Source organism: Ovis canadensis, chromosome 14, assembly GCF_042477335.2.
Source record: "Ovis canadensis isolate MfBH-ARS-UI-01 breed Bighorn chromosome 14, ARS-UI_OviCan_v2, whole genome shotgun sequence".
Lineage (NCBI taxonomy): Eukaryota > Metazoa > Chordata > Mammalia > Artiodactyla > Bovidae > Ovis > Ovis canadensis.
Genome location: NC_091258.1, coordinates 36,359,826 through 36,384,671, shown reverse-complemented (window position 1 = coordinate 36,384,671; position 24,846 = coordinate 36,359,826). Strand labels below are relative to the sequence as shown.

General features: G+C 39.7%; 1 long non-coding RNA gene across 22 annotated transcripts in view; it reads left to right on the top strand.

Annotated features, from left to right (window-relative positions):
• Positions 1 to 24,846, top strand: part of LOC138418454 (uncharacterized) — a 61,327-nt gene that overhangs the window by 17,294 nt on the left and 19,187 nt on the right. For 8 of the 22 annotated variants that reach the window (XR_011248567.1, XR_011248568.1, XR_011248572.1 and 5 more), the window contains 5 exons: positions 19,391 to 19,485; positions 21,312 to 21,419; positions 21,646 to 21,757; positions 22,046 to 22,137; positions 23,535 to 23,752. This is a non-coding gene — a long non-coding RNA (uncharacterized lncRNA). Of the gene's footprint in view, positions 1 to 19,390; positions 19,486 to 21,311; positions 21,420 to 21,623; positions 21,758 to 22,045; positions 22,138 to 22,769; positions 23,753 to 24,846 lie in introns of all 22 variants that reach the window. The other 14 variants (XR_011248577.1, XR_011248578.1, XR_011248583.1 and 11 more) reach the window with 3 other exon arrangements.

Below are 24,846 nucleotides of genomic sequence, written 5' to 3'. Positions count from 1 at the left end.
GCTGCCTTGACTTTCTTCTACCTGTTGAGTTGGGGCTGGTGGGATTGTTATTCAAAGCAGGGGACTGGAACATAGGTGGATAGTAGCTCCTAGATATTCCTGAGTGGCTGAGAAAGAGTTGTGGCTTGTTGGCTCACAAGGGTCAACACTCCCCTCCAGAGTAGTGCATTTGTTACAGTTGATGAACCTGTATTGACACCATCACCCACTGTCCATAGTTTACGTTAAGGTTCACTGTTGGTGTTTTACATTCTGTGGATCTGGACAAATGTGTAATGATGTGGATCCACCACTGAAGTATCATACAGAATAGTTTCACTGCCCTAAGCAGCCTCTGTGCTTTGCCTGTTAGTCATCTCCTCTCCACCAACCCCTGACAGCCACTGATCTTTTCACTGTCTCCATAGTTGTGCCTTTTCCATAATGTCATAGTGTTAGAATCACCAAGTATTTAGGCTTTTCAGATTGGCTTTTTTCAGTTAATAACATGCACTTAACGTTTCTCTTTGTCTTATCATGGCTTTACAACTTATTTCTATTTAGTGCTGAATAGTATTTCATTTTCTGTATGTACCAGAATTTATCCATTTACCTAATGAAGCACATCTTGGTTGCTTCCAAGTTTTGGCAATTATGAATAAAGGAGCTGTAAGGAGCTGTGTAGGTTTTTATATGGATGTAAATGTTTAACTCCTCTGGGTAAATACCATGGAGTGCTATTGTTGGGCCATATGTAAGAGTATTTAGACATATAAGAAGCTGCCAAACTGTCTTGTAAAAGTGGCTGTATTGTTTTGCATTCCCACCAGCAGTGAATGAGATTAGGCCTCTGACTTAATGAGCCTGTGCCTCTTGCCTGAACTTCACAATCCTTCTTGGTCGTCTTCTTCTTTAGCTAGGACAGGGTGGCTAGAGTGGGCTGGAGTTACATATCTCCCTTCTTCCCTGTGGAAGGCTTGAGCCTGCTGGAAATGGGTATTTCTTTTCCCTCAGGTCAGTTAGGCTCTGGTAAAACCCTAGCAGGTTAGGCTCTATTAAAATAGTTTTCCCTGAGGACAGATCTTGTTAAGACGAAAGTTTTGGAACATTTTAAAATAATTCCTTTTCCCCTCCCCCTTATAGAAACTCAACTTTTTTTTTTTTTTTTTCTTTCTGGATATTCACTGTGAGAATCTGGTTGAGCTTCTGGAGGTAAAACTCATAAAAGTTTGGGGGAACTCCCTTTGACTGGGTCCCCCTGGGTCTCCCTGTTGCTTCTCAGAGTTGTCTACACTGAGCCTCTGGCATCTGGTCAATTACAATTCAGGTTCTCCTTCCCCACTGTTGCTCTCATGGAGGTTTCTGCTTGTGGGTTTTTGCTCTGTTATGGTTTTCTGTATTCACCTGTCTCTCTCTCCAATTTTGGGGGCAAACGTTTGCCCTGTAACCTCACTTCTCCTATGGCTCTTGCAGGATTGTTGATTTTTCAGTTTGTTCAGTATTTTACTTGTTTTATATTGGAGTTGTTGACATCTAAGCTCTTTACATGTTGGACCAGAAACTGGAAGTCCACAAATACTTACCAGCCTGTGATGAGATAAACACCAAAAAGAAAAGAAAGCGTTTAGAAACCTGAATAGTTATTTGAAATTGCTGTGATATCCAAATACACAATGTTATATTTTATAAAAATATTGGTCTGCAGAAGATTAGAAAATAGGATTGAAACAAAATGACAATAAGCAGTTGGCCCTTTACTCCAGATAAGTGGAGAAGCATAGGAGTGGGAGGCAGTCAAGAAAACAGTGATTGGGATGGGAATTATACCACTTTTGCAGTTATCTAGAAGGTGCTCTGAGATCCCTGGGGAAGAACATCAAACTGGACTACAAAAAAAAAGGGTGATTAGGGCTTTTCAGAGTGGACGTGATGGGGAGGAAACAGCAGCCTATGGGATGGCAAAGATAGCTTCCACCCCCCACCTACCTTACCCGAGCTGTCGGAGTGATCTTCCTAACACAGAGATCAGACCATGTCACCCCCTTGCTTAAATCCTTTGGAGACACCAACTTCTCAGCCCCACTCACAAGGCTGCTTACCACCTGACTAGAGGACCCGTCTGGCATCATTTCTACCACTCCAGCCCATGCACCCTTCTCTCCAGAGGCTGGTTTTCCTAGACTACATCACAACGTACAGTCAATTTTAAGTGTGGAGCTAGAAGGGAAACTTTCAGATTCAGCCACACTTCTGATAACCTCATGTCCTTGTGTCTTCATTGGGTATCTCACAACTGGAAAGTGGGATGTGTTTCAGGCCATTAGGTAGGAGCAATTACTATATGACCCTGAAACCAGCATCTGGATGCCTCAGGGCTGGGGGAGACCAGAGAAGAGGCACTCAAGGTCAGGGGTGGGGAACTAACTTTCCAGGATGGAGGCAGCTCCCCTGGGGTTCCCATCCTCCTCACAGAGAGAGCCTCTCTAAAGCAGGACTTGGCAAACTTTTTCTCGAAGGAGCCAGATAATGGATATTTTTGGCTTTGTGGGCTAGACAATGTCTGTTGCAACTATTTTGTCACTGCAACGCAAAAGCAGCCATAGACAAGTGGGTGTGGCTGAGTTCCAATGACACTTCTACAAAAGTGTTCCAATAACATTTATGAAAACAGGCTGCAGGCTGGATTTAGCCCATGGGCTACAGTTTGCCAAACGCTGCTCAAAGGAAGCAAAATGTCCCCTTTCTTCTGCCCTGTCTCTAAATAGCCTTTTGAGGCCTCACCAAGTTTACCTTTATAGTTTCTAAATTCCTGAATTTTTTCCCTTCAGAATAGCATAAACAATGAGTAATCCGCCCCCACTTGCCAATCAACTGCAGCGGCCTGAAATGTCCTTTATTGGTGAAGTGAAAGATGCAATGGCATACACTGAACATGTGTAATAGTTAGTAAAATTAATCCTTAACCCAGGTGTCTTAATGAGATAGACACATGAGATGCTTACTGTGAATGATATGAGAGCTAAAACGTTACCATAAAGTGATTTGGTAATATCTTTGGTGCTCTGCCTGTGTTTTGCTGGGCTATGTGGAATTTGGACCTGGAAAGTAGGGTTGAGCTTTTCATAAACTGGGTAAGGCTAGAGGGGGGATACCCATGTCCGTGACCTAGCATACTGTCTAGAATTCTCAGTCTATGGGAAAAACTGCACAGCTTACTGATATCCTGTCTTTGGAATAATAAAATAGACAGGTATAGCAATGCATCAGTTAAGCCAGTAGACATTAAAGGCAAGTACACCTGCCTCAAATGGCTCAAACGGCCATAAACTCTATAAAATACTCAAACCAAATAGCCATGTACATTAAAACCTAAAACAGTGGGGCTATTAAAACCCTGACATCATTAGCCTCAGGGAAGCGAGTAGAGGAGGCTTGCTAATGCTATGATGGTCTTTGTTGCTACACTCTGTTCTCAAGAGGCTCCATAGAGTTCACCCTGCTACCCTATCTCCCCAAAGCCACAGATCAGGGCATCTTTTGTCTCCTGACTGAACAGATGACCTAGTAGCAAGGCTTGTGCCAGGGAAGCCATGAAGGGGAACTCTGGCCTTGTCTTCATCATCTCCTGTTTGTTTGGAGAAGGGCGTGCTGCAGGCATGGGGTTGCAAAGAGTCAGACACAACTTAGCGAATGAACAACAACAATAGATTAGCCGCAGTCTCCTACTCTGAAAAATAACCAGAATGGGACATTCTTCCCCCAGTAGGTTTTGCCTCCGGATGCGTTCAGAATCAACGTGTGCTTTACAGCCTGCAGTGGAGTGGTCTCCTTTTCAGTCTCCAGCTCTTTCCCTTTGCATATGTCTTAGAGGTCTAAACACCTCCAAGAAAAGTTGATGATACTCCCAATATCTTGCTGCTTTTATTTATGTGACAGCCAGATCACTTGTAAATTATATTTCAGATAAACAATGATCTGTTGAGCACCTAATAGGTCATTATGATGTGAAATAAATGAGTGGTGTAGAATATTACTAGACCCTTACCCAGATGCATAGCCTAGATTCATTTTCCTACAGCCTCTTCTCATGAACACAGTGTGTGATTATTGAGATTTCATCCAAAGGGTACAAATGAGCAATTTCTTCTCTCTTTTCTCCCCATTTATCTTAGGACATTTTTGTTTTTCATTTTGAACAGCCATGGTGAATATATTTATAGTCAGCGTTGAAGAAGGCTCATTTTAGTTTATTCTAATGTTATGTACTTTAGTGCTTGAATTATTTACTGTGGGTTTGGTTATTGACCTATTTTATTTGTCATTTTATGACATACATATTTTCAGTGGAGACACTTAGGCTAAGCTATATTTATTTATACCGCAGTACATTAACCATAAAACTATCTAACTACAGTAAAAACCACGATAATCTGGAACCCTCGGGGAGTGGGCTATTCAAGATAGCCAAGTCTGAAGAATGAACATTAACTATTTGTGATGGAAACCTTTTAAAAATGGATCATACCTTTCCCTCTTATGTTGAAAACGAGATATCAAGTCCGCGAACTTGGATAATTACTCCTGGTTTTCAGTTGGAATTGCACTGCATCACTCAGCTTTCATTAAAGGACTTGGTTGTTCTGTTCTGTTTTTAGTTTTTGTTGCTGTTTGTTTTTAATTCTCACAGGCATTTCTGAAACCAGTCTTCTTTCTTCAACGGCTGTCAGCTGTGTTTCTCACTGCCGCCACCCGCGCCCGCCACCCCACACCCACACCCCCCGCTAGCCTGCCCTCTGCCTTTCAGTTTACTGCTTTTATACTTCTGTGGACTTGAAAACTAGGTGATGAAACTCATGAGAATATGGGGGGATTGCCTGAGAAAGGACTTCCCAGAACCCATTAACAGGCCAGATACTGCAGTTGGGTATTGACTTGCCACCAACCCTTATCTCCCTGAAAACTCTTAGTTATTAATGTGTTGGTTGTCTTTGTTCTAGTCAGTGAGAGCTGCTGTAATCCTCCCCTCAACACGCTTCTCTACTTAGCAAAGCTCTGCAACCAGAAGCTGATTCCAGCCAGGCTAGAGGAGCTCTGGGCCTTGTGTCTGGGAAACAAAGCAGTTAGTTGAATATTCCTTAGAAACGCAAATCAGATTTAAAACAGGCCTCATCTTATATTCATAGTTTATTCAATGATGCCTACATCATGATACTATCCTGCAAATTTTGCTTCTCTTCTTTATCCTATTGCTTCTTTTTCCTTTTTTTTAAAAAAAAAATAAAATGCTGAACATATGCTCTTTTAGCTTGTAACTTTTTGGGACTAAAGCTAATACATCTAAAAAATGCTTTTCTAAAAAGACATATTGTCAAAACTGCAGAGCTGGGGCTTCCCTGGGGGTTGGTCTAGTGGTTAAGAACCTGCCTTGCGATGCAAGGGACACTGGTTGGGTCCCTGGTCTGGGAAGATCCCACCTGCCATGGAGCAGCTAAGCATGGGCACCGCAACTACCGAGCCCACGTGCTGCAACCACTGAAGGCCGCACAGCTAGAGTCTGTGCTTCCCCAGCGAGAGAAGCAATCACAACGAGAAGCCCGCACATATGCAGTGAGGAGCAGCACCCACTCTCCCCAACTAGAGAAATCCCACGTGCAGCAACGAAGACCTGCCACAGCCCAAAGAGATAAATATGTCTTAAAAGAAACTGCAGAGCCCTTAATGATTCTAATTTTTAATGCACACTATTATGGAGCTATTGCATATATTTTTACAATAGTTTCTTTGCACAGAAACAAATGAAAAATGCTTCATTAAAGATGCTGTCAGGTGAATATTAGACAAGAAACTTGGTTGTCCGGCATTTCTGTGGTGCTTAGCAGCATCTCCAGGGTTTCACTGTGCTTCCTCGTTGGACCCTGAGAACAGCCCAGGGGTTATACTGTCCTCCATGTCAGAGCTAGTAGACCAGAAGGGCAGAGGTGTCCAGCGACATGTCCAAGGTCTGTTAGCGTTCTTGAGACTGAGCCCGGGAGCTCTGCTTCCCAGACCTGTGGGTTTGCCCCATGAGATCCCAAGTTATCGTACTGATGAGTAAGAGCTGAAACCTCTTAGTTTACAGCGTGCAGACACGTTAGTTGTCACCCTGCAGCGCGGGCTGCCCACCGCTCCAAGAATGTGAAATGTCAGAGCTTCCACCATGAGAGGAGAACCTGAGCGGTGTGTGATCCTGAGGGAGAAGTCTGTCTTCTTCAACTAGCTGTCCCCCTGCTGCTGCTGGAGCAGGGGATCCGAGGGTCGACTGGTTAGTCATGTACAGTAATCTGGGGACCCCGGATCTAAATAGAGTGGCCTTAGTTATTAGCCCACTTAGGCTTCAAGGAGTGACTGGTTAGTTGTGTACAGGAATTTGGGGACCCTACAACTAAATATAGTGGCATTCGTTGTTACTGAAGATAACTGTCCAATGTTTTTGAAGAACTAAATACTGTCTTGTTCAGTGGTGTTTTGGCCTCAAAACATCACTAAAGTAGTGGTCAGTTAATGAAATTATTATCTTTCAATATTAGGTGCCTAAGGTATTTTGGAATATATTCTGATCCATTTCTTAATACAAACAATCATATCTGTGCCACTTGTATCCAAATCAAAAGTTTCCCTTATTTTTTACTTTCAAATTTCAAAATATAACTGTTTCCGAGCTGGAAAAAAATGAGTCTTTGACAAGAATAATTTGCATAACTGGATTTAATTTGTCATTTGCAAACTCTATTGTGTTTTAAGAATTGTTAATGATAGGTTATGTTAAACCAATGATTTTGAAGGTCTATTAAGATGTTACATTCCAAATAGAACAGTATTTAAATAAACCTTTCACAAATTTGTATTTTTCTCTTCAGTTGTGTGTGTGTGTGTGTGTGTATTTGCTGATGGAGTATAGAATGCTTCCTGAGAAGTCAACCTAATCCCCAAATTCTAAAATGTTCTCATTATCCAGCTTAGTTTTTTAAAAATCAGAAATTCAGGCTGATCTATTTATATTCACAGACTGGTGCTATCAAGTTAATCCTATAATTAAAATTCATTTCCCAAAGATGTTACTAACATCCTAGAAATATTAAAGATTTAAATCCTAAAAATTGGTATGGAAATGATTCAATTTTCTCTAATTTTTTTCCTCCTCTCCCAGAGTGATTCATTTCACTTTCTGTGTCTTCCTCCATGAACCATAATGCTTTTGCGGAGATCCCTAATTCAGTGAAACCTGTTTAGGGGATCATCTCCGTTAGAAAGACAGCTGCCGAAAAGGCATTCACTTTCCGAGCATGGATTTTAGATTACGGCCAATCAAGACTCAGAGCTGGAGGAACACCTGTCAGAGACGTTTTTCTACAAGAAGATGGTCTCTTTAATCAGGTTTCATTGCACTTCAGAAAAAGATTCATTTTAAAATGTGGGTAAAACGGCATCTGCTTTTATGATTCATCCTCACCATCCTTTTAAAGCTGAAAAACCAATTTAGAGTTTATTTACGACACCATTCTATGGCAGAAGGAGAAACTTCAACAAAGTGTTTAACGAGGAAGGACTTTCCCAGATGTTAGACTTGTAACTTGTGAAGAAATCTAAAAATCTAGTTTTGAACTTTTCTCCTGTGAGTGTAATTAACGATAGGAATTCTTCAGGGCCAACTTTTATAAATGTTTAAGGTGAATTGGGAAAATATCCTTCCTGAAAGCTGGGAAACTGTCCTGTGTTGAAATTTGTTGCATTTATCTGTGAACAATGCAAAATATTATTGATATTGACTGGTGTTTAGAGGAATGACACTCAGCTTTCAACTCTGCTCTAATTAGAGGCACAGTTAAGTATATAAAACACAGGTACCTTCTAACATCTGCAGACTATATTGAGCGTAACTATTAAAAGACAAACTTCATTTTGTGAACTGTAATTTAATGGTATAACTGTGCAGACCGGAATATCGGTTAATTTTCAAAACATTTTATTCTACACCAATTAGCTTGGGTCCTAGAGGGCAAAATGACAAGAGGTTACTCGTTCACTATGTATTTAATTAATTGAAAAATGCTCAAATTGCTTTTACAGTTGTTATTAAAAAGTAGAATCAGTGTTGCCAGTGCTCAACCATAATTGGAACCCCAGGGAATTAAATATTTAGCATTAGTAATGTAACAGCACTTAGGACACAAATTTCTATTTTCGTAATGAAAGCTATACACTGTGAGTGCAAGCGGCTGAAACGACAGCTGTGACAAGTGAAACGGCCTGGGATATTTCAATAAGACACCTCATTGGACAGCAAGTCTTACCACATTACTCGTTTGTAAGAGATCTGCAAGTTTAATTCCCAATAGAAACCCGTTACCCAACTATTTAGATTTCTAATTGCATGCAGGATGAACAGTTGGGCAAATGTCTTGGCTGTAAGTGGCTGAAATGTATAGTGCTTTCTAAATAATCCTATATAAGTTCATGCCTTTGTCAGTTTAAAAATAGCAGGACTGTCAGGGAATAAAGATCTTGTTTGTTTTAAGTTTAATTACATTTTAAGCATAAATGCTTTCAGTGTTACAATGAGAAAAGTTGGATATTAGACTCTAATGAGCTACAGTGGTAGACGGCTAGAGACCCTAAGGGATTCCCTCCGTAAATTAACTGGATAAAAGTACTTGGTTAGGATATAGTTGATGGCTGAGCTGTTCTTGAAACCCAGTTATAGAGCTGTCTCTCACTCCTGTTTTCATTCTAAACAGGCCCTGTAGAGACTTCAGCGGCCGCCTGTTACAACCGTTCAACTTGTCAAAATGTATTATATTACTCCACTAATAAATAGTATTAAAGGGTATTTGACTTCATTTCTCCTTTTCAGAGGGGATCAGGTTGATAAACACAACTGGCTTAGGTCGGTCTCATTTTAATTTGTTTATGTCATCTAAGTAATACTGAAGGTCCCTGGTTTGAATTTGGCAAACATTATTTTCCTGGGGATGTAAAACTTACAAAATATTATGGACAATGGAAACAATTAATGGAGACTATTTATTATAGAATCCCTGTCCATGAAAGATGTATGACTTTGACATGTTTAGCCCATGTTCAAAGTATTTGAAAAACCATAGCTAAACTGACATTCTTTGAAGCATAACTCGCCTAATTCCTTTGCCAATCACATTCTGTCTTTTCTTGAAAAAAAAAGAGAAAAAGTTGCAAGAATTTTGGTTTCACCATCTTCTTTTGCTTACCATTGTCTGAGACAGTTGTTTTCAAGAATTTATTCTAACTGATCATGATTTCTATTTACTTTTTGTAATGTTTAGATGTAAAGGTTATTTTTTTTTAAAGAGAGAGAAAAGAAAAATGTAGATATGTATTTGATAAACTCTCCCTTTCACCCTCTCCCCTAGTCTTCCCTCTCTCACTGGTGATCACCTTTGCTAACAGTTTGATAACGTATCAAGCATCCATAATATTTTCCATAATATTATACATGTGCACAAACAGATGTTATTTATACAAATTACATATAGCGTATTTATTTAAAGAACATACTTTTTTTCCCCCACTTAATCATCACGGATACTTTCCTATAATGGTGCCCAAATCTTCCTTATTCTTTTTCCTAGCTAATTGCCATTCCATATTTTAGAGGCATAAGATTCGCTTAGCTATTGCCTGTTGATGTAATTTGAAGTGACCTCTCGTTTTTCACTATGGCAGATAGGGTGGCAGTGAACTTCCGAGTGTGCCTGAGTGTATGCGTGTGTGTGTCTGCAGCAGATGTGTGTACATCTTTGAGCAGATGTCATAAAACGATACTGAACTAGCATTTATTGCATGATTACTCTGCGCCAGGCACTATTCAAAGCTCTTTACATATATTATGCCATTGCATCATTACAATAAAAAGCTAAGATGTATTGTAATCTCCATCTTACATATAGGAAAGCTGAGGCACAAGAGAGGTTAAGTTGCTTGCCAAAGGCCACAGGCAAGTAATAGCAGAGCCTGGGGTCAAACCCAGGAGGTCTGGCACACCAGTCTGAGTTCTTAACCGAACCAGTGTGCCTGCAGAAATGCTTTGTTTTTCCTTCAGAAATGCTTTGTTTTTCCTTCTAATTTACCTCTACTTAGTAGTGAGTTTGAATGTGGTTTCATATGTTTATTGCCATTACATTTCTTCTTCTGAGAATTGGGCTGTTTCTGTCTTTGCTCATTTTTCTCTAGTGGTGTCTTCTTAGCAAATTACAACAGATCTTAATTGTTAATGGCTGTTGGCTCTTAGTTATACTTCGTCAAATATTTTTTCTAAGCCGATTGCTTATATTTTTACCTTGGTTTATTTTAATATTACAAATTTTGCTTTATGGATTGAGGTATAAGGAAGTTTTTCACCACCTACAAGATTACAACTTTGTTTTCCTTATGTTTTCTTCTACTACTTTTAATTTTTTAACAGTTTTGATCTTCCACTCAAGTGGGATTTATTTGGGTGTGCAGTATGAGATAAAGATCAAACCTTTTACTTCTAGTAACACCCACAGGTTCCTTTTGTAAGCTGTCCATTTTTTTCTCTATGGTTTGAAAGATAACCTCTGTTTAATACTATAGTCTGCCTATATATGTCTCTGGATTGCCAATTCTCTGGAATATTTCACTTGTCCAATCCTACAGCATCACACTTTTTACCATTATAACACAAAAGTGAGTTTAAAATCTTATAATTAAAAAATAACCTCTATCAAATACTCTCATATTATAAAAATAATATATATTATAAATATCTATATATAATACAAAATTATACATACGTAAAAATTTTAAAGATATTTTAATGACATACATTTGCTTTTTCAGATAAACATTTGTGTCAGTGTAAAATTTCATTTAGAAATTCCTTTGGGATTTCAGTTGGGAATAGATTGAATTTATAGCACAATTTAGGGGAAGGGATGAATCTTTCTAATCCTCACTCCTTATGATATCTCAGAATAACACCTCATAAATATCTGTTGAATGAATGAATATGTGCTTTGTTTTGGTTTTAGAGAAAAGGAGAGGGGGTAAATACTTGTTTTTTTTCTAGATAGCTTAAAAATTCTTAAAATGATCTATTTCATTAGATTTTAAATTTATCATTGTGAAGTTCTATTATACATAGTATTTTCACCTAAAACATCTTCCCCATATTTCTAACTATGTACACTTTCTTAATCCAAATGTAGTTTACTTTGCTTTCTCCACTTTTCATCTTTGTCAGACAACAGTTTTACTTTATTGGTCTATGTATATAAAAATTTTGATATTATTGATATACTCTTTTTCACTTGTTTTTCTTTCATCTTAATTCTTCCTTTTACTTGTTTTAGTTTATATGATTGACTTTTTCCTGGGTCTTTTGGCTGAATGTAGAGTGTGTTTATTTTTTCCTCTCTCTTTGTTTTTAATACATACTTTTAGGCTATAAATTTTCCTTTGGGTTTTGCTTTGACTGTGTCCAGTAGTTTATACATATATTGCTTTCATTGTCTTTCTTAACTGAATAGCCTATAATTTTACACTTTTATTATTTTTTAACCAAAGATTTGTTTTGAAAATAGCATTAAAAAATAAATGGTTATAGCAGTATTTGGGGGGGGGGGGCATAGGTAAAGAAGAGAGAGCTATCCATATATTGTTTATTTTAGGTTACTTCTTTTTTCATAATAGCTTGAGAATAAAGCCTGTATCATTTGCCCTTTGGGTCGTATCTTGAGATTTCCTTTGTAGTTAACTTTTGTAAACATTCTGCATATTTAAAGAAAAATGCCTTCTCTCTATAGGAAAAGTATCTTTAAGTTTACTTATTAAATCAACTTTGTTAATTATGCCTTTCAAATACTCTACATTCTTATTTTCCACATATCATAACCTGTCAGTGGCCTAGAGCTTGTAGTTTTAAAGCTTCTCCTGTATCTCCAATAATGTGTTTATATATTTTGAGGCTGTGTTGTTTCATAAAGATTTGTTTGTACTGTATCTTCATGGTGGATTGTGTATTTAATTGATATAAAATTTCTGTCTTTGTTCCCTTAGATTACTAAAGGAAATCTTTTCCCCAGTGTGGTGCTTCTTGTGATTTTTTATTTTTTGAGAGTCTGGAGTTATTTCTCATTTTTCTTGCTTCTCCCTCAGCTCCAGACCTCAACAGTGAGCCTTCCCTCGGCACACTTCTCCCTCCATTTGATGAGCAATTCTCAGTAGCACACACTGCTGCTGTAACCCACTGTACCTGTGAGTGAGGGTGAGTGAGTGTGGGGAAAGGCTGGCACTAGAGTAGGCCAAGGGAGACCCAGGGGGTGCAAAATTGAGGTGATCACGGTCAGTGACTTCAAAGTCAGGCAGACCTCGCAGGATGCTGAGAGTGTGTGTTTTCCTGAATTTTGCACTCTAAGGCCTCACCTGCCTCCCTGGAGTCCTTGTCCTGCTAACAGAATCTGTTGTTCTCCAGGTGGGCCTTTCAGTGATATTGAGAGACTGCCCATCACTCACTCTGGGTCTTTCAAACCTGTCATCTCTGAGTCTGCTCCATTGAGAGGGACGACTTCATTTCCATAGTAGTTATTCCTATACCTGTTTACAGTGCGATTTGCTCTGGAATTTCTATTAATCTATTCCAGTCTTCTTAATTCTTATTTTCATCAGGGTGACAATGATGAATTAGTTAACAGTGAACTAACACTAAAAGAAAAACAGGAGGTCTTCACCTTGCCCTTCTTCACTTCATTCTACTCCTCAGAGATAACCCTTGAAAAATCTCTAGCTGTTTCTTCCATTATTTGCCTTCACATTTCTAAGTCATATGATTTCTGCTTTGCTTATCAGTTAAAGGAGTGCTTTATTGACTTCCACTCATGACATATGAATATATGGTTTTGTTAGTTTACCATTCCTATTGCTCTAAAACTTTATTCTCCCAATATAATTTTTGGTTAAATTTGCTTTTTTACTGCTGGGCAAAATAGTGTAACTAAACTTCCCTAATCATTTACACTTTTTTCCCTTGATGCTAATAATGGACTTGTTTCCATATTTGATTAATTTCCATTTGCTCCATCCATTATTCACTATCAGCAGTTTCTAAACAGTTAGATCTACCAGATAATAATTTATCAATTCTCTTTTGGTTATTTGGTTTTTCTTTTCTAGGGAACTCTCTCTGGAAATTTTCTTTCCCTCCTTCTCCAGTTTGCATTGATTGCTTTCTTGCTTTGCCACCTGGTTGTCATCCTGAAACTTATATTTCTGCTGTCCTGTGTTAGAGTCTGTGTTTTCTTGCTGTATGTCTTCTTCGTTCTCATTTTCATGGAGCACATCCTTTCACAGCTTTTTACAGTAGTATGGAAGGAAGTAAAATATTTTCATGTGAAAATGTCTTTACTGGAGGTGTAACACTTTTCTAAGAGCTCTATCTTATACCCTGATTGCTCTTATTCTATAACTGCATATTCTTGTCTCATTGATACACTATCTTCTCTTATTTTTCTGAGGTTGTTAATAACTTGATTTTCAGCACTATTTCCTTTGGTGCTCCACATGGTCTCAGCTTCCTCCAGATCCCATTTTTTGATATGTGTAGGTCTTTTTCTTTCTGTTGGAGGATCTCCTCAAATGGCTTTGTGGTCATTAACTGTAATATTTAAGAGAAAGGTACTCAAAAGCTGATGGGAAGCTGTGTGTACCTTTGTGAAGCTTTTTGGTGAATGAATTGGAGGATCAAGGGGCAAGCCATTCTTGACTCTGAGGAACACTTGAACTTCTTGAAAGTCTCCCTTTCTTTAGACTCCGGTCTTGAGAGGTGAACCTACCAATCTCCTCTTTGGGAGGTCTGATTTGGTGGCTGACTTGGGCTTCCCTGATGGCTCAGTGGGTAAAGAATCTGCTGCAGTACAGGAGATACAGGAGACTGGGCTTCGCTCTCTGGGTCAAGAGGATCCCCTGGAGAAGGGAATGGCTACCCACTCCAGTATTCTTGCCTGAAGAATTCCACAGACAGAGGAGCTTGGCAGGTCACAATCCATGGGGTCACTGAGAGTCGGACACAACTGAACGACTGACATTTTCAAACTTTCTGGAAGCAAGGAGGAGGAAGGCCCCAGGGAGTATGCTTTAAAAAGTATGTGGCTTTTTAAAGCCCCATGTCTTGAACAGCTCTTCTCTCTGCATGGAATCTCTGAGGCTGGACCCTTTAATTTAATGTCTCCTGCCCCTGACTGTTGCCAGGATACATAGGAGAGGAGAGAAGATCTGGGAGTCTTACTGCTGTGCACAGAATTTGAGCCTATCTCCACCTTAACCCTCAGCCCCCACACTCCACCATACCTGTTTCCTCCCATTCCTGAGCCTTTAGGTGCCATCGGCTTCATTCGCAGTTTTGCTCCCCTTTGCAGAATTTAGATTCTAGTTTCCTTTCCTCTTTAAAGCCAGCTTATCACTTCTCCACACTCTCTGCTTTCGAAATTGTTTTGATGTCTTTGAAGATGATTTTGATATCTTTCGTGCAGTCATGTCTTCCTTCTTTTCTCCTTACATACTTGCATCCTCTTTGCCTGGAATGGAACCCTTATCTCTTCCTTCAGGTCTCAGCTTTACTGTCACCTCATCAGAGACCCCTCTTGGGGGTGTCTCCATTTTCTCCCTCTTGTATTGTCTTTTGGCCTCTCTAGGCTGAAAGCTCTATCTTTTATCACTCTTAACGCAAATCCTGGCACCTGCATGATACATATTTGCTGAGTAAATAAACACAGCAGAGATAGGTTGTTCTAGACTGCAGGAAGTACACCGTTTTCCTTCTGCCTGGCCTGGAGGAAGCTGCCATCAGAGGCACCCATGTTGCCTTTCAAGTGCCAGATCTGGGACCACATACTGCTTTACGAAGGAGTGAAGCTGGATCCATGCGGAGAGGAAGATTATGTCTGCTCCTCACTCCCTCACATCTGTGTTCCAGCTGTGATGACTTAAGCCCTGTCCTTTTTGGAGAAGAGTGTGTAGATCAGTGATCTGGGGTTGGGAGTTGATTCATCATGTTAATAATGAGAGCTCACATTTATTGAGCCCTTCCTACGTGCTGGGCACCATACTGCATGTGCAACATTTTGATGTCGTTTGGTCACTAAGTCGTGTCCGACTCTTTTGTGACCCCATGGACTGCAGCCCGCCAGGCTCCTTTGTCCCTGGGATTTCCCAGGCAAGAATACTGGAGTGGGTTGCCATTTCCTTATATAAGATCTCATTTAATTCCCACCAGGGGGTAAATTATCTCTGTTATTCCTGTTTGTATAAATGAAGAAACTGTGACTCAGGGAAGATGAATTGCTTGCTCCAGTCCATGGGATTCATGAATGAGAGAAGTGGGACTTGGACCTGGCTTTGTCTGATTCCAAAGCTTCTTCAGTTGGTGTCATCGTGTTCTACCAGTGTCTGTGATGTTTTCCTCCCTCTACACTTAAGCATCACAGAATCACTGGCTGGAGTCATGACATCTTAGAGGAAGAAAAGATCACATTTGGTGAATGTGATCTTCTTAGAGGAAGAAAAGATCACAAAGGTCATCTATTTGGTCCAGCTCCTGTTGGCACTGAGGAGAAAACGTATGCCTGACACTTCCGGTCACCCATCATTTGCAGGGTGAGCACTGCATTTAGCACTGATGCCTCATAGGAAATAGCAGGACCAGACTCTGTAGCTCACCAAGGCACCTACAGAAGGGCACAAAAGTGGGCCCCAGATCGTTTTGGGCAAGTGCACATAGCCGTCTGTCTACAGGGTAAAGGAAGCTATAGTCTGATGTAACTTAAGTAAATACAGTGCTTAGCCTGAGAAGGGCACCTTGGGAACCTACTCTGACATCGCCTTTCTTCTGACTTATAATTAACATAAACCACCTATTAGTCAGTTTTCCAAACCCTTGTGCCATCTCAGGCTTTATGTTAAACATAACACTCTCGCAGCCCAAGACTGCAGACTCAAAGGGCAATGTGCAAAAAAAAAGCACAGCAGGATATGCTCCAAGATTCACCCAACAGTACAAATTTTGGACTAAAATCACAGGCTATTTCTCTCCACTCTTCCTCCCCAAGTTTACCTACTCCCAGGGTTTCCTAGGTTTGCAAAGATTTGAGGGTAAGGGGATTACCACTGAAGCAAGTAGGTTTCACATTCTGATGGTGTTTTTGTAGCTGCCACATGTGGCCCCGTGTTAAGTAGCTGAACATTTCTGTTTGCTGGCAGCCAAAGTCAGCCCTCACCTCCTAGGGAGCTCCTTCTGACTTCAAAAAGCATTCCACAGGGTTGCAGAGAACAGGGAGTGGGGGAGAAGGTTACCACTTATGCTGCCTGAATTCAAGTTCCATCTTTGTGCTTCCTGGTTATTAAAGCCTCTCAGGAGACAATGAAAGGGCAGAGGATTTACAGGGGTTTCTTCAGATAAGGTGCTAGAAACCCAGATATTTGAAGGAGAGATTGCATTCTTTTAGAAGCAACTTTTTATTTTATTTTTTTTTTTAAAAAGCATAACTAAATCTTCAATTGGGAAGGTTCCTATCACAGATGTACGAAGTATACTGAATCAGTTAAGGGATCCCTTGCTATCCATGAAAGCTCATGTTTTTGCATCTCTCAGGAAAAAAGCAGTCATTTAGAATGTTTTCCACAGTATGGCAGTTCTACTGGTGGCAAGTGAAGCCAGCCTAAGGAGGCACTGCTTCCAGAATGGCATAAGAAATGTGTCATTTACAAACTGTCACTGTGCATAGCTGGAGCGTATAAATGAAGCCAGAATAAATATAAGCTGGACACCCCCTGACTGGAGTCATCTCTTTTTTAGTTTGTTGATGTTTTACTTTATAGTGACTTCTGACAATTTAGCTACCAACAGATTGTCATGAAAAGAATAGCTCTCTTTCTCTCTGAAAAGTATTATTCTTTAAAAAAGTTATTAACTAATTTACTATCGGGATTAAGCACAATGAGTTTCCAAATTATGGCATCATCTTAACAGCAGTCTGCCTGCAGAATTTTTGAAAAAAATTTATTTTTGCCTGTTGGCATTTCTTAAATTTGAAAAAGCCTTTAAAGTCTTCTAGGTTGTTTTCACCATTGAAGATAAACCAACATAATTCTTATTTTGTTCTACTTCATATTTTGAGTGAAATTTTAAAGTAATGTAATAATTCTTTTTTAATTTACAAACTTTCGGCAGAATCCTTAACACAGTACAATAAGTTGCTTCATGAGCCAGCTTCCTTCAACAGATTTAATAGAGATGTGAGCATACTTTGTTCTATCAAATGAAGGTAAAAGGCTCATTTTTATTTTGAAATGTAGCCAGTCAACAGATACTTATTGCACACCCCTGTGCATAAGGAATTGTGTGAGATGCCATAGGCATCACATGTTTGGGATGCAATGACTAACTTAGAACATCAAGCATCTTCTCTTATCCTTCTGCAGTGATACGTATTGAGTGTGAACTACACATCTGTTGTGATGATCTTGGGGAGAAAGGGGGCGAGGTTCTCTCAGCAGCACCTGCCCTTTGGTGCTGAACCTGACTATAGTCAGTCTCCCTGTCCCTCTGGGCTTCGGTCTCTTTCCTCCCCCTAACTCACAGGTCAGACTGTAGTTGGAGTGGAGCTGGAGGTTTCTCTGCGTGAAGCTAATTGGCCCATTTGGGGCTGAAACCCAGATTCTTAGACCTCTTAGCACCTTACTTTTGACAGCTGGGCTTGGTGCTTTGGATGCAAATGCTAATTGTTAATCATTAGGAATAACTTTCTCCATTGAGGAGACGGGGTTGGCTGGCTACTGTATCAGCCTTGACTCACGCTTACAGTGGGAGCTTCGGTCCTCTGTGTAGAAACAAGTGAAGTCCAGGCGTGGGGCCGATATGTCCCCTCTCACATTCCAGGGGACAGTTCAGTGGGTGACACATCCCACGACCTGGCCTCCTCCATGATAACATGCAATCACCAGGAGTTAACTTAAACAGTAACTAGCTAGAGATTGATGCAAATGTGTGAACCGCATGCCTATTTGTTGGCGGCAGCCTCAAAGGCTACCATGGTGACTTCTGGAGGAAAAACTCTCTTCCTCTTCTGATTGTATGGATTTGTCGGCTTGAGAAACCTGCACAGTGATTAGGTTGATGGTCTTTGTTGGCCCGAGGGAGTGTTCTCCTTGTGTTCTTAAGTAACAAAGCTTAAATGTCTCAAGAAATAGATGTACAAAGGAAAACATTTACTTTTTAGTGAATTCAGAACTGCTGACTTACAGAATTGAGATGCGTTCAATATGCATAATAGCCTGGATCTGATAGGCCGTAAACTTAAGGAGTCAGAAGGATCCATCATCTAATTTCCAGATCCAGAATAGTAACTCTTTCTCCCCTTGTTCAAACAGCCATTCCTAATCCACCCGGCACTCTTCCCCGAGCCGAGATGTGTTGTTAGAACCTTCCTTAAGATAAGTTGAAGGCAAGTGATTGGAACTGGTGCTTCAGGACACATTTATAGACCAGCTCTGATCTAGGTAGCTTCATTCAAGGAAATGTCAGAATTCTATGTTTTCTGGGAGTCTACACTGGTTTATGTTGGGATATTCTCACTCTCCTTCTGACATGACTTTTGTGTATTACTCTCCAAATGGCATCAGTTTTCAGCCTAGACTTAAGTACGCTTCGTGTAGCTACCAGGCAAAAAAAAAAAAGGAAATTTCCAAGTCACATACAGTTTTAACATCATAATAGGATGCCATATTATAACTGACTTTTAATCAGTGTTAACTAGACTTTATTAGTTTGAAAAGTGAACTATATTCAGTCTTTTAATTTTTAAACCATTTCTCTTTTTATGATTTCATTTATTTTTGTCTGTGCTGGGTCTTTGCTACTGTGCGCAGGCTTTCCCTAACTGTGGTGAGTGGGGTCTACTCTCTAGGTGCAGTGCGTGGCCTAATTGCAGGGGCTTCTCTTATTGGGAAGCATGGGCTCTAGGGCACACAGGCTTCGGTATTCGCCACGCGCAGGCTTAGTTGCCCCATGGCATGTGGAATCTTCTGGGACCAGGGATTGAACCTGTGTCCCCTGCATTGGCAGGCAGATTCTTAACCACTGGACCACCAGGGAAATCCTTAGTCTTTTAATTAAACGTCTCATGAAAAGCCTACTGTTTGGACCAGAGGCATTTTTCAGATTATGTACCTTAGGATACATGCCCCTTAAGTCAAAACAAAGGCTGTGAATGTGTGTGTGACAGTGTCTGTGTGTGTGTGTATTCACAACCGAACTAATACTAAAACCATTTACTGAGCTGGATACTATGGTAGTTATTCTAAATATATTTGAAATATTTTTCAGGGCTGCTATAACAAAATACCACATTGAGTAGCTTCAAGAATAGGAATTTATTTTTTCATACTTCTGAAGACTGGGAGTCTAAGATCAAGGTGTTGGTGAGTCTGGTTTCTCCTGGGCCTGCAGATGGCCACCTTCTTGCTGTGTCCTCACGTGGCCTGTCCTCTGTGTGTAAGCATCCGTGTGACTCTTTCCCTCATCTCCTCTCCTTATAAGGACCCTCGTTAGTTAGAATGGATTAACTAGGGGGCCCCCTAAATGGCCTCATTTTAGAACTTAATCACTTCTTTAAAGGCTCTATCTCCAAACCGTTCCTAGAGATTAGGGCTTCAATATATACATTTGGAATGAGGGAAAGGGAGACACATTCAGCTCCTAACAGTGTTGAATTCGCACCACAATTTTTGTAATAAAGGTACTGTCATTATCTCCATTGTAGAGATAAAGAAACAGTGGTTCATAAAAGCTGAGTCACTGGCCTGATGACTTCCATGTAGCAAGCCAAGCATACCATTTACATGCCCTGTATTTCTTTTTCAGTGTGTGTGTCAGAGATATCATCTAGGTTTTGAAGTGGGTTTGAAAAGGCCCATTGAAATTTCTGGATTCCTTTAAAAGAAGGCGTATGTAGCCATGTTGCTAAAGGAGCTTCTGCCACTTAGCAGCTGTGTGACCTCTGGCAGGTTACTTCACTTCTCTGGCCTTTGGTTTTCTAGTTTACAAAATAGGGTTATTAATCATACCTACCTGAGAGGGCTGTTGTGAAGAGGATGTGAGATAATCCGCATAACATATGTCTGTAAATAGCAGGGATTAAGTAGATGTTAGTTGCTATTATTATGTGATTATCGTCATTCCGAGAAAGATGCATTTTCAGAATGGGACCAAGTGATTACTATCATTCCATTCTAATATTTGAAAGTGATATTACTTGCTGGTTATTTGGATCTATATATTATCATAGTTTTAAACATTACCATTTTCAACATATTATGTCATTTTACATCAGTAACATGTCAGAGGCTGGTCTAACGTGTCAAAAGGGATTTAACTCATTGGCTGTGTGTCATCAGTGTGACACAGCTCTGAGAATTAGATCAACAGCACCTGCTTTTAACACACATTGGACATACCTGGGTGGTTTCCTTGGAGCCAGGTGACACGCTGAGCCGTTGCAGCACCAATTTTCTGGGGAGTTCAGAAAGACCATAAGAGATGATCAAGACTTCCTGCAAGCCAACTTCCAGGTAATCCCGTTGCAAAACGGCTCTGCAGTCACTCCACCATGTGGCTACTGTAGTCTTCTTCTGCTGGGTCGCACTGCCACGGGTGCCAGCCCTCTGGAGTGATGCTCCTTGTAGATGCTACCAAACATCTAATGCCGCAAGTCATGCTGTGCTGCAGGGCCTCATCTGTCTCACCTAAGGTACTTTTGCAAGGATTCTTCTTCTAGATTAAATTCCTGGCAGTAGAGTAGCTGGATTAGAATTTATATGTATTCACAATTTGGATCAATACCACCAAAGCGCCCTTATAAACAGTCAGACCAATACAGTCTCATCTACAGTGGATGAATGCACCTCTTTGATGTTATCAAGTATTTTCATTTTTGCCAACACGATAGGTAAGATCCATTCTCCCACAGTTGCTTTGATTTGTCTTTACCTATCAATATCATTGAGCACCATTTCATGCATTTGTTCCCTGTTTGTATTTTTCACTTCTGAGTGTGAACTGCCTATTCATATCCTTCGTCCACTTTTCCATGGGTATATCTTTCTCCACCTGAATTATATAGACCCCTTTTCAATTGAGGAAGTGAGCCCTTAAGGCAAATATTTCCTCCAGTTTACCCTTTGTCTTTGTTTACAGTATTTCAGTCCATCCTAAATGTTTACATGTTTTTAAATTTCTCAACACCCAGGAAATTTGTTGAGTTGGACCACATCTCAAGATCCCTCCAAGTCTAAAGAAGATGCCACAAATACCATCAGCTACAAAATGAAAGGAATATGAGTCCAGACTTTAGCAGGTGAGTGAAAGCCACTTCTATTGTCTAGGCCTTTCCAAGGATTCTGTCATCTCTCCTGTAAAATACTCAACTCTATCTTGTATTAGCAGAACAGTCAACATTACAATCAAAATATGATTTTTTAAATGTTTTTAAAATGTTTTTATTAGTTATGAAAGTAATATGGTTCACTACAGTGATTCAATTTTTTAAATCTAACAATAGGTTCTGGATTTTTAATATCCAGGCTCTACCCTTCCACCATGCCTGTCCTTCAGGAATGTGCTGGACAACGCTATCAATGTTTGGGGTAAAGGAACATGATTCATGAAAAGGATGAATCTCCCTTAGAAGGCTTGGTGAGTTCAAGGATGCTCTAAGACTTCTTCAAGGGGAGGAAAAGAAAGTAAGAGCTTTGAATGAAGTTATTAAATGATTTGGAGTCAGCTTTAAAGAATTTATGATATAGTTTTAAACTTTTTGGAAAATATGGATCCTCTTGTCTATAAGCTTTCTCCCCTCTAAAACTTAAACTATTAAGGTGAAAAGTGAAAATGGCATCTGATTCTTTGTGACTCCACAGACTAAATAGTCCATGGAACTCTCTAGGCCAGGATACTGGAGTGAGTAGCCTTTCTCTTCTCCAGGGGACCTTCTCAACCCAGGAATCAAACCGAGGTCTCCTGATTGCAGACTGATTCTTTACCGACTGAGCTATCAGGGAAGCTCAACTATTAAGGTAAAAAACTCAATCATCTAAATTAGAGAGACCCCCAAAACCTTATGTGCATATGAATCACTTGGGGATCTTGTTTAAATGCAAATTATGTGGTTCTGTGGGGGCAGGGGGACAGCGGTTTGGGCTGGACTGAGATTCAGCATTTTTAACAAGCTGCTTGTTCCCAGACCTCTCAGTAGCTGGGCTCTAAAATACAACTTTTGTGAACACATTGCCCTTACTCGTTGCAGTATCCTATGTACATATACACATGCTTTATATATATCTTTATATTCCTGCTTTCTAAAACATTAATTGAGAAATAGGCCATTGTTACAGAAACCACAATGCGCTTCATGAAAAAACATTGGGTACAAAGGCAAAACAGTGACAAATTGATACTTTCTTGCTTGGTCACGCCTGATTTAAGGAAATGAACCCCAAATAGGCTATGTGAATTGGAAATTGACTTCAACCACATTTAAATTGTTGTCTTTTAAAATATTAGCAGTTGAGTGTGTAAACCAATATTTATTTTCTAATCAAAGGTTTGTGGCAAATGGTTTATAAATGAAAGAAATGAGGGAAGAATGCTTTGAAATGTTTCTCGTAATAGAAATGGAAATAGGATATTTTATTTCTTTAAATGGCAGGCACAGGCTTCAGCTAAAATTCATCCTGCTCTGGAAAGAGGAAATTATATGAAAAACTGATCATAGTATAAAAGCCCAGACCAGCACCTCTCTGCCAGCGATCATAATAAATATCTTTCAGCGGAAAAAAAGTTGAAGATCCAGCTACATTAAGGAAGAATCTATTAACAGAATAATTGTATCCTGAGGATCCCTTTAAGAAAAGCTTCCAAAATTCCATTATCTTAACTGTCACTCGCCACTTTGAGTTGTCTCAGCGCTGTGTGTTTTCATGAATTACCAGAGCTGTTTGTTTTTTCCTTTATCAGTCATCACCCTGTCAGCCGGGCCATTCATAACAACTTTTGGCAGCTCATCAGGAGAGTTCAGAGCTTGAATAGGACCCTATCAACTCTCACACCTCATTGTGTGAAACTGTTTACCAGCATTGCCTTTTTCTGTAAATATTACAAGCAGAGCCCTGAAAAGTGGAGATGCGTGAAAACAAAATGGACAAATCTTGTAGCAGTTGGTGGAGATGGCAGATGGGGGTGGGGTGGGGGGAGTGACTGAGAATTTACAAGTACTCATGTTTCCTTGATTGGGCTGAATCCTACCTAGTCACTGGGCTTGAATTCTTGTATATGCTGGTTAATTAGACAATATTTAATTTGACTTAACATTGGTGTCAGTTTGGTGAAAGTGGGGCTCTGTAATTAGGGAGTACAGACTGGGTTTCTGTCACAGTTCTGCTCACTTCCTCTAATTTAATGCCCCCCTTTCCAGTGTATTATCACCCTGGATGTGTTGAGTTCCCTGCTGTCTTTTCTGCTTGACTGGTAACAAGGTGGCCCACATGAACACCAGCAGCAAATGGACTCACTCAAGTCTCCTGGTCTTAACAGCCTGAAGTTCTGCTAGATTCACCCATCAGAAATAATTTCCTCTTGAAAACGAATGTCAGTAATTCTCTATGGAAGCTAATATCACCAACTTGCAAATGGGTATGATTTTTTTTTGTTGTTGTTGTTCTCTATTTTTACTGAAGTTATACATATATATACAGATTTTTGAAGGGTCAAGATTTTTGAAGGGTCAAGTAGTTCCTGGTTTTGTGATTAAAAAGTTAAAAAAAAATTAAGCCTTCTCCCCAGCCCCCCACCCTGCCCACCAGAGGCAACCACTTTCAATTCTTACAGCAGATTATTTAGAAAATAATGTCACAGGGAGAAATAGGTTGTTTTGCTTTACCAGTTTTGGGATGCTACATAAATGTGACTTGCTTCTTCCCTTTACCATGAAGATGGATTTTCTTTAATTACTCTTTTTAAAAACCAAGGTAAAATTTATATACAATGAATGCACAGATTTTCAATGTACCATTCAATATATTTTCAGTTCAGTTCAGTCGCTCAGTCGTGCCCAACTCTTTGTGACCCCATGGACTGCAGCACATCAGGCCTTCCTGTACATCACCATATATATTTTAATGAAAGAATATACTGACATAGCTGTACACCAAACTGCAGAGCATTTGCAAGACCCCCAGAAGTTCCCCTATAGATGTTTGCAATCACCCTTTTTAGATCTGTAAAGCAATCACCCTTATTTCTTTCACTGTAGATTAGACCTACCTGCTCTGGAACTCTCTGTAAGGCATTAGATATTATGTACTCTTTTGGCCCTGACTTCTTTTGCTCAAAATGATATATTTGAGATTCATGCAGAAATTTATTCCTTTTAACTACCAAGTAGTGTTCCATTGTATGAAAATACTACCGTTTATCAATTTTCTTTATTGACGCTCATTTGTTTCCACTTTGGGGATGTTTTTATTATCGACTCATGGAAGTTTTATACATTCTAGATAACAAGCTCTTTGTCAGAAATTGACTTTGCACATCTCTCTCCCAGCCTGTATTTTCTCTTTTCATATTCTCAATGGTATTACTTGATGAGGAGAAATTTTAAATTTTGGTTATGTCCATCTTATGATTTTTTTTTATGATTTGTGCTTTTTGTATCTTATCAAAGAGCTCTTTGCCAACCACGAGATCATGCAAATATTCTTCTATGTTTTCTTTTAGGAAAACATTGA